Genomic DNA, 9,479 nt, shown 5'->3' with positions numbered 1-9,479 from the left:
GTTGGTATCATTGATGGACTCAAGTGTGGCAGCGGTAGTGAGGTTGGCCCAGGATCGGACATTGTTTCATTCTGCTGTGCACGGGGTCTCTATGAGTCGGTTCTGACTCAATGGCACCTGACAACAACAACAACAATACAATTTGACAAACCTGACCTGCACCTGTGGATGCAGTAACTCAAAAGAGGGGACAAATCTTTACAGCGAGGATCATTCCCACCCCCTCAATACACAGGGTAGACAGGGATGGGCAACTTGGACATTGGCTACCCAAAATGAGGAGGGCTACAAAGGCAAGAAATGACTGGCTAACAAGCTTTCAAGAGGGAGCCTAGATCCAGAGGGTGCGGAGGAAGGCAGAATCTCCAATCTGTCTCGGCAGGGCTGATGAAAGGAAATGGAGATAGCACTCATGTGGTACAATAGTGAATAATAACTGCTATCAGGACTGACTGTGAGGGTTGGAAAAGTAAAGGTAGACATTTTGTAGCAAAAGGAGGGGAGTGGTTGACTCTGCGGTCCAGGAGTGGAGGCCCCTGGGACCATCAAGGGAGAAGAGTGGAGTGCGGGACCCTACCAGAGCAGCAGTGACACCAGAGATGGAGGCAGAGACAATGACATGGAGAGATGGAGCAGTTGAGAACTCTAGACCCAGAGCAGGACCGGGGCTGTGTGCTGACCACCAGGGGCAGGCTTGTGGAGTGTACCCTCTGGTTGTTTGATGATACTTGGAAGGGATTATAACCATGGCAATGTAGGATCTAGGATGGATGTAAAGCTAATATTCTCCCATGTAAACTATCATAATTCACAATAAAACAGTTAAAAAAAAAAAAAAAAAAAAACCACTGTCACTTACATTCCCAATAATTGTTAAAAATTCTTTTATTTTTAAATTAGAATTGTCAGTGCAATTGAGAAGAATTTCTGTTAAAGTTTTTTCTTTAAAATGTGGTATTAGATGTTAAATTTTAGAGAGTTCTGAGCACTGTTAACAACATCTGGAAAGTTAAATATTCTAAATTGAACTTGAAAACATTTATTTTGGATTTAGAAAATGAAATCAGATTTCAAAAGGTATGCAATCAATGTTGACAATCAGAGTCACTAGCAGACACCTATGGGTGATCCTGCAGTGAAACTCTTAACTTTTGTCTGGCTCCAACCCCTGTGCTCCAAAACGGCTGATGTCTAAAGATGTTTAAAGACTGCTAAATTGAGTTCAGGGGTCCTGGTGTGGCACTGTGGGACAAAGCACAAGGTCAGTGTGAAGCATAAGGTCGGTGGTTCAAACTCACCAGTTGCTCCTTGGAAACCCTATACAGGATGGCTATGGGTCAGAACTGACTTGACAGCACTTCAACAATAACAAGAATTTGAATTCTTAAAAGTTCTTCTTTTTCATCCTCACATTGAAACAATCCCAAGATCCTGACCGCTAAGCTTACTGCCTAAATCTCTTAATTTTGTCCACTCGGTCAATCCCCCAAATCTCAGTCTGGAACAATCTACCCAATCTTCACACATAGCAAACACAATGCTTCAAAAATACAAGATTGCAAGTGTTGCATCCTCCTTAAATCCCCTCAATCTCTTTACACTACGCTTATAATAAAGGCAAAGGACTTACCATGGCTTACCAGGGCCTTGGGGACCTGCTCTTCAGTTCCCTAGCCCCACGGTTTACTGTTCTTCAGCCTTCTGCATCCAGAGGTCACACCTACAGACCTTCTGAGGGACCACTGGTCTTCATCTCTGGGTCATGGAGCTTGTCATTACCTCTCCTGGAACAATTTTCCTCCCCTCCCCCCCCATTTCCTTGTACTGCTACTCAATCCTCTGGGCTTGAATTCAAATATTTTCCTTCGAGAAAGTCTTTCCAATCTGTCAGGATTAAAACCCCTGGCTCACATTACATTGCTGTGATTAAAGATTTTGACAACGCCTTCTACTGTAACTATCAAACACTTGTTGTTGTTGAGTGCCATCGAGTTAGTTCTGATCCATAGCAGCCCTGTATAGGGCATCCAAGGAGCAGCTGGTGAGCTTGAACCACCAACCTTGCAGTTCAAACGGCTTTGCACTCTGGTGCCTTAATCCACAGCACCACACCAGGACTCCAAACAAACACTTAGCAGCATCCAAAAGCTGAGTATGAACATGCAAAGTTGGAAACAAATTTTATATTTAAAATGGATCATTTTCTTAAATATCTAGATAAATTTTTATCAATTTTTTTGTTCTCGCCTCAATTTATTTTTCATTTTATCCCCTTTCTATACCCAACATACTAACACAGATATATGATTTTACTTGGTTTAAATCACAAGCTAATAAAAAACTCAAAATATTTATGAGAGGTTAGCCATTTTAGTTTCTCTAAAGTGCTCCTGTGTGTTAAGTACAATGGTGTTTTGTTTAGACTCTTGGTGTTATTGGCAAGGAAGAGGAAGGAGAAGGAGTATCAAAGGAGTGTTTAATGACACAGTTAATTGTTGTTAGCTAACCTATTACCTGTTATTTTAGGTAAGTCTACTCTGGCTTTCTCCTTGAAGACATACTGGCACTCAAAGGGAGTGTTTTACCGATGACTTAGTCACTGCAAATAACTTTTTAAACAGTATAAGAGGTGGTTATATACATGAATCTTACTGGATAGATTGCAAAGGAATCAAGGTTACTACATCTGTGGGAAGAGACTGAGGAAACTATGAATATCATCAGGCAAAATAAGGCCAGGGGCAGACTGACCATGAACATGACTACCAATTGTCCATATGCAAGGCTAAAGCTGAAAGAAATGTAAACAAGTCCACAAGAACCAAAATATGACCTTGAACATAATCCACCTGAATTTCGAGACTGTTGCAAGAACAGATTTGATGCATTCAGCACTAGTGACCAAAGAACAGAAGAGCTATGGGATGACATCTAGAACATAGCACAGGATGATAGCAAAAAGTTATTTAAAAGATAGGAAAGAAAGAGAAAACAAAATGGATGTTACAAGAGACTCTGAAACTTGCTCTAGAGATGCTAAAGTGAGGAAGTCAAAGAGTTGAACAGAAAACTTCAAAGGGCACCTCAAAAAGACAAAGTCAAATATTATAATGATTTGTGCAAAAATCTAGAGTTAGAAAAACTAAAGAAAAGACACTCTTAGCATTTTGAACCCCGAAAGAACTGAAGAAAAATTTAAGCCTCAGCTTGAAATATTGAAGGAGTCTATGGGAAAATATTGAATGATGCAGAAAGCATCAGAAGATGGAAAGTATACACAACTACACTAAAAAGAAATGGTCAATGTTCAGCCATTTCTAGAAGTAGTATATGAACAAGAGCTGATGGTATTGAAAAAAGAAGTCTAAGCTACACTAAAGGCATTGGCAAAAACCAAGGTTGCAGGAGGTGACAGAATCCAAATTGAAAGATTGCAACAAACTGATGCAGCACTGGAGGCACTCACTCATCTATACCAAGAAATCTGGAAGAGAGTTATCTGGTCAACAGATTGGAAGAGATCCATATTTGTGCCCATTCCAAAGAGAGCTGACCCAATGGAATGTGGAAATCATTGAACAATATCATTAATATCACATGCAAGCAAAATATTTCTGAAGATAATTCGAAACAGTTGTAAAATACAGAGACAGAGAACTGTCAGAAATTCAAGCCAGATTCATTAGAGGACATAGAACTGGTGATTTCATTGCTGACATGAGGTGGATTATGGCTGGAAACAGAGAATAAAAAAAAAAAAAAAAAAGATGCTTACTTGTGTTTTATTAACTATGCAAAGACTTTTAACTGTTTGGTTCATGGCAAGCTATGGAAAACATTGTGAAGAATGGATATTCCAGAACCCTTGATTGTGTTTATGAGAAACCTGTACATAGACCTAGCAGTGATTCAAACACAACAAAGGGATACTGAATGGTACAAAATTAGGAAAGGTGTGCACCAGCATGTAGACTTTCACCATACTTATACAATCTGTGGGAGAATGGTGGCTCTATACAGTAAACACTGGAATTTGAACCCCAATGTCCACTGTTTGAGCTCTACAGCCACTCTGAGAGAGAAAGATGAGTCTTTCTGTTCCCTAGAAGATTTAAAAGCCTCAGAAACCCTATGCAGAATCACTATGAGTCAGAACCAACTCAGCAGCACTTAATAACAACATTCAATATGTATGCTGAGCAAATAATCTGAGAAGCCAGATTATATGAAGAACATGACATCAGGATTGGAGGAAGACTCATTAAAAACCTGTGCTACGCAGATAATACAACTTTGCTTGCTGAAAGCAAAGAGGATTTCAAATATTTACTGATGAAGATCAAAGGCTACAGCTTTCCGTATGTATTTCCCCTCAGAGTAAAGAAAACAAAAATGCTCAGAACAGGACCAATAAACAGCATGATAAATGGAGAAAAGATTGAAGTTGTCAAAGACTTCATTTTATTTAGATCCACAATCAACATTCATGGATGCAAGCAGTGAATAAATTAAAATACATATTACTTTAGGAAAAACTGCTGAGCAAGGCCTTTTTGAAGTATTCAAGAGGGAAAAATACCAATTTGAAGACTAAGGTGCGCCTGACTCAAAGCATGAAAACCATTTTCAAACACCTCATAAGCATGTGAAAGCTGAACAAAGAATAAGGTAGACCGCAGAAGAATTGATGCCGTTGAATTGTGGTGTTAGAGAAGAGTATTCAATGTCCCCTAGACTGCTAGAAGAACAAGCAAGTCTGTGTTAGAAGTCCAACAGGAGTGCTCCTCAGGAGCCAGAATGGTGAGACTTCATCTCTCATACTTCAGGCATGGTACCAGGAAGGATCAGTCCCTGGAGAAAGACATCATATTTGGCAAAATGGTGGGTCAGTGGAAAAGAGGAAGATCCCCAACAAGATGAATTGACACAGTGGCAACAGCAATGGGCTCAAGCCTAACAATAACTGTGCAGATGTGGCAAGACCCGGCAATGGTTCGCTCTGTTGTGCATAGGGTTGCTATGAGTCTGAACTGACCCAACGGCGCCTAGCAACAACAGCAAGTGCTGCTATAATAGTGATAACACAAGTGGATAGATTTAACAAATAGAAGTGTAGTTTCTCTCAGTTTAGGGGACTAGGAGCCTGAATTCATGAGGAAGTCTTTTTACTCCAGAGGAAGGTCCTTATCTCTTCTGAGCTTTGGTCCCTGGACAGTTTTCACATGGCTTGGCTTACCTCTCCCCCCATAGCTGCTTACTACCTTGTGTTTAATCTCTTATTTTTGCCTCAGTCCTCTAGTGCTGGGAGCGACTGAACTGAAGATCTCAGACTTGAGGGTGGTTTAACAGAAAGATTGCAACTGAACAATTGTCTTCTAGAAATTCGGGCTGCTCCCAGGTCAGGCTGCCCCCTGAGGAACTTGCAAAGCCTGCCTCAGGGAACAAGGAATTTGCAAAGTGTTTCCTTGTACGCAACTATGACCTTCAGTTCAAATCTGCGCAAACATCTCCCTACTCTCTCTGTTTCCCTAGCAACTATAAGTTAAATTCTTCTTATAAAGTCCTGCTTACTGCATGCATCAACAACACCAGATGTTTTTGCACTCTTTTCCCTGCCTCAGCACTTTCTTAGGATATGTATATAAAATAAACTTTCAACACTTGGTCTGGGTCTCAGTATCTCTACCAAAGTGTTGTGTCCCACCTGGTCCTAACTTTTACTTAATTCTTTTGTATTTTATATCTCCCTTTTTTTCTAATCTCCCATTGCCCCTACTCAAATTAAATCTCTGTGCAAGTCACAAAAAATAGCCAATGCAACACTCTAGTGCTACTATGACAGAACTCCCACGAGTGGATGGGTTTAACAAATAGAAATGTATTCTCTTTAAGTTCAGTAGGTTAGAAGTCCACGTTCAGAGCACGAGCTCTGGAGAAAGGGCCTTGTCTCTTTTCAGCATCTGTAGGCCCATCATTGCCTGGAGAGCTCCATGTGTGTAGACATCAATCTTTCTCTGGATCTGTGGTGCTATAGGATAAACACTGGACTGCAAACCACAAAGTCTGTGGTTCCAACCCATCATTTGCTCCTTGGAAACCATATACAGGGTCACTCTGCGTCAGAACAGACTTGATAGGACTTAACAAAAACAAGGAGTTTCACAGTTTAGGAAACCCAGGTCCAAACAACACACTCTACTCCCAAATCTTCTGGCTTGGTGGTGATGTTGTTGTTAAGTGCCATCAAGTTGATTTTGATTCATAGAGACTCTCTATAGGGTTTCCAAGGAGCAGCTGGTAAGTTTGAACTGCTAACCTTGCCCTTGGGGTTCAAACTGACCTTGTGGTCTACTACATTATCCCACAGCGCCACAGCAGGACTCCATCTTGGTAGTAGCAGCCCTTTGCCTCTGCTCACTTCTCTCTCCTTTACATATCCAAAGAGATTGACTCAAGATACAACTTCTCCTGCATCTAGGCTCATTAACATCAATCATGTCCTTGTTGTTAAGTGCCACCGTGGAGTAGAATTTGACTCAGAGTGACCCTGTATAGGGTTTCGGAGGCTGGAAATCTTTATGGAAGCAGAAAGCCTCCTCTTTCTCCCATGGAACAGCTGGTAGTTTTGAAATGCTGACCCTGAGGTTCACAGCCCAATTCATAATCACTACGCCACCAGAGCTCCTTAACCATAGCATCAAACATAGAAGTGAGGATTTGCAGCACACCAGATAATGATACCAGATCAGAGCTGATCACATCAGATCAAATGGTTAGGTGATTGCTTCCTATTCAATCTCATCATGGAGATGATAACTACACTCTAACTGCTATACCACTGTGAGTCCTGGTGTGGCACTGTGGGTTAATGCACTGAACCCGAAGGTTGGTTTGAACTGCAAGGTCAGCAGTTCAAACTCACCAGCTGTTCCTCAGAAAACCTATACAGGGGCACTATGAGTTGGAATTGACTCAACAGCCCTTTCTCATATGTCTTATCCTGCCCTTAATGAGTTTATAATCTAGGAACCCTCATAAACATACACAATCAAAACCTAGCAAGAAATTGGACCCTACCTCTCCTTTCAATAAATAAATAAATATATAATGCTATAAAGTAGATTCTGACTTACAAAACTAACTGTCCCTTAGGGCTTCTGATAACTGTAAATCTTTATGGGAGAAGACAGCCTCATCTTTCTCCTATGGATTTGAACCCCAACATTGTGTTAGCAGTCCAATGCTTAGTCTACTGTGCAAGCTGACTTCTTTAATTTGAAAACAACTATGATTGAAGGATGTGCAGTTATATTGTATGAATTCAACCAAGTGGAAATGTCCACAGGGAACAGAAATGTGGTCAGGTTCTTGAACAATTCAATGGGCATTGTGAAAAAAAAGACAGGGAGAGCACATCATTCAAGGAGGCAGACCAAGGAGCATGGAATCATGAACTTGGGTTTCAAATAGTGAAAGGTGTCTAAAGTTTAATGTCCTGGGTAGGGCAAGACAAAACAAACTGGATGGGCATTAGGGTAAATATGGAAAGTTTTGAATGCTATGCTAAAGAATCTGAACTCTGTCCTTGGATGATGCAGAGCCATCAGTATTTTATAAGAAGATGGCTTGACCTAATGTGTGATTCAGGAAGAAGCTGGGATTTTTAAGAAAAAACAAACAAACAGAAAAATATCTCCATGGCTATGGGTTTAGGAGTAAGAGAGAAAAAGAACCTCAAACGGCAGGCTGCTCAGATCATATAATAATGTAGAAAAGTAAGGCAGTCAAAACTACAGCCTGTGGGTGGGAAGGGAGAAAAGGGGAGCGATTCAGAGGTAAATTAGTGATACTACCAACTAACAGTTCCAATATAAATGCGATAATCTTGGAAGTTCTTAGCTTGGGTTTTTTGATAATATTATGTCATTAAACAAAAGTGGGCACCCAAGAAGGTGCAGCCAAATCAGTAGGGATGGGGAAGTGGTTCACCTCAGACCATTCTCCGCTTTACTGCAGGACATTTATTCACGAGGCATTTGTGAGTTTGGATGAATGTCTGCAAGGATTATTGAAGCCAGCTACCAGACGGGATCCTATAGAAAGAATTTTGAGTAAGAGTGAAAACAGTTGTAGAAACATCTACTGCTAACAGGCAAAAGGTAGAAATGTGACCCTGGAAGATATAAAATCATTAAATGTATAATAACAAATCCACTATAAGTTCAGTGGCCTGGCCATATACTAAAGCCTGCCTTGACGATTCACTTCCATCCTGGATCACGCTTTGGGGACTTATGACCATACGCATTCACAGACACATTGTGGAGCCCTGATACATATCAAGTATAGTTCTGGGACCTGGGGGCATGCATGGTCATCCTCAGCATCTACCTTCATTCATTCCATCCTCTAAGGGATATATTATTTTTAATTGCAATAAATAGGAATGGTTTTAATTAGAAAAATCAGTACCTCTCGAAACACATGAAATGACAAATCAGTTAAATACATTCTTTAAGGAAGATCATAGAAGGATCAATGATTTTGAATTATATTGTAGGAGAAGAATATCAAAAGCACTGTGGACTTCCAGAAGAACAAACGAATCTGAAAGTACAGCCAGAATGCTCCTTAGAAACCAAGATGGTGAGACTTTGTCTCTCACACTTCAAACAAATTTTCAGGAAGGACCGGTCACTGGGGAAGGACATCATGTTTGATAAAGTGGAGGGTCAGCAAAAAATAGGAAGACCCCAAAGGAGGTGGACTGACACAGTGGCAATAGCAATAGGCTCAAACAACGTTGTGAGGATGGCAAAGGACCAGGCAATGTTTTGTTCAGTTGTGTAGAGAGTCACTGTGAGTCAGGACTGACTCAATGGTACCTAACAACAACAACAACTAAATGTCTCTATAAGATATGAGAGTTATTTCAAGTGTGGCATGTTAATAGCTTCAATATTTTGGTCAAGGAAGTTTTGACATCTTTTAAATCATGTCACATTTATAGATTCATGCCACATTCATGGAGTCTGTAAAATTTGCTAAAAACCAAGTGTCTGACAAATCTGGGTCTGAGCACCACAATCAAGGACTAAGCTAAAAGGAAACCTAACTTATTGTTCCGACTCCTGGAAAGGAATCCTACTGTGGTACTGTAGGGTGAATACTGGACTGCTTACCACAAGGTCTACGGAACCCTATACAGGGTAACTATGAGTCACAACCGGCTCAACAGCACTTAACAGCAATGACAACATTCAGGGAAAAGTCCTTTTTTATTTAAACTATTGTAAATTGGGTGAAGAGCAGTTTTACATTGCTGGTGGGATTGCAAAATGGTCCAGCCTCTTTGGAAAACAATATGGCGTTTCCTCAGAAGGTTGAAAATAGAAATACCTTACGATCCAGCAATCCCTTTGCTCGGTATCTACCCACAAGGAAAAGATATACGCACACCAATGTTGATAGCAGCAGAA

This window comes from Chrysochloris asiatica, unplaced genomic scaffold (assembly GCF_000296735.1).
Source record: "Chrysochloris asiatica unplaced genomic scaffold, ChrAsi1.0 scaffold00021, whole genome shotgun sequence".
Classification (NCBI taxonomy): Eukaryota; Metazoa; Chordata; class Mammalia; order Afrosoricida; family Chrysochloridae; genus Chrysochloris; species Chrysochloris asiatica.
Note: the sequence above shows the minus strand (reverse complement) of the source record.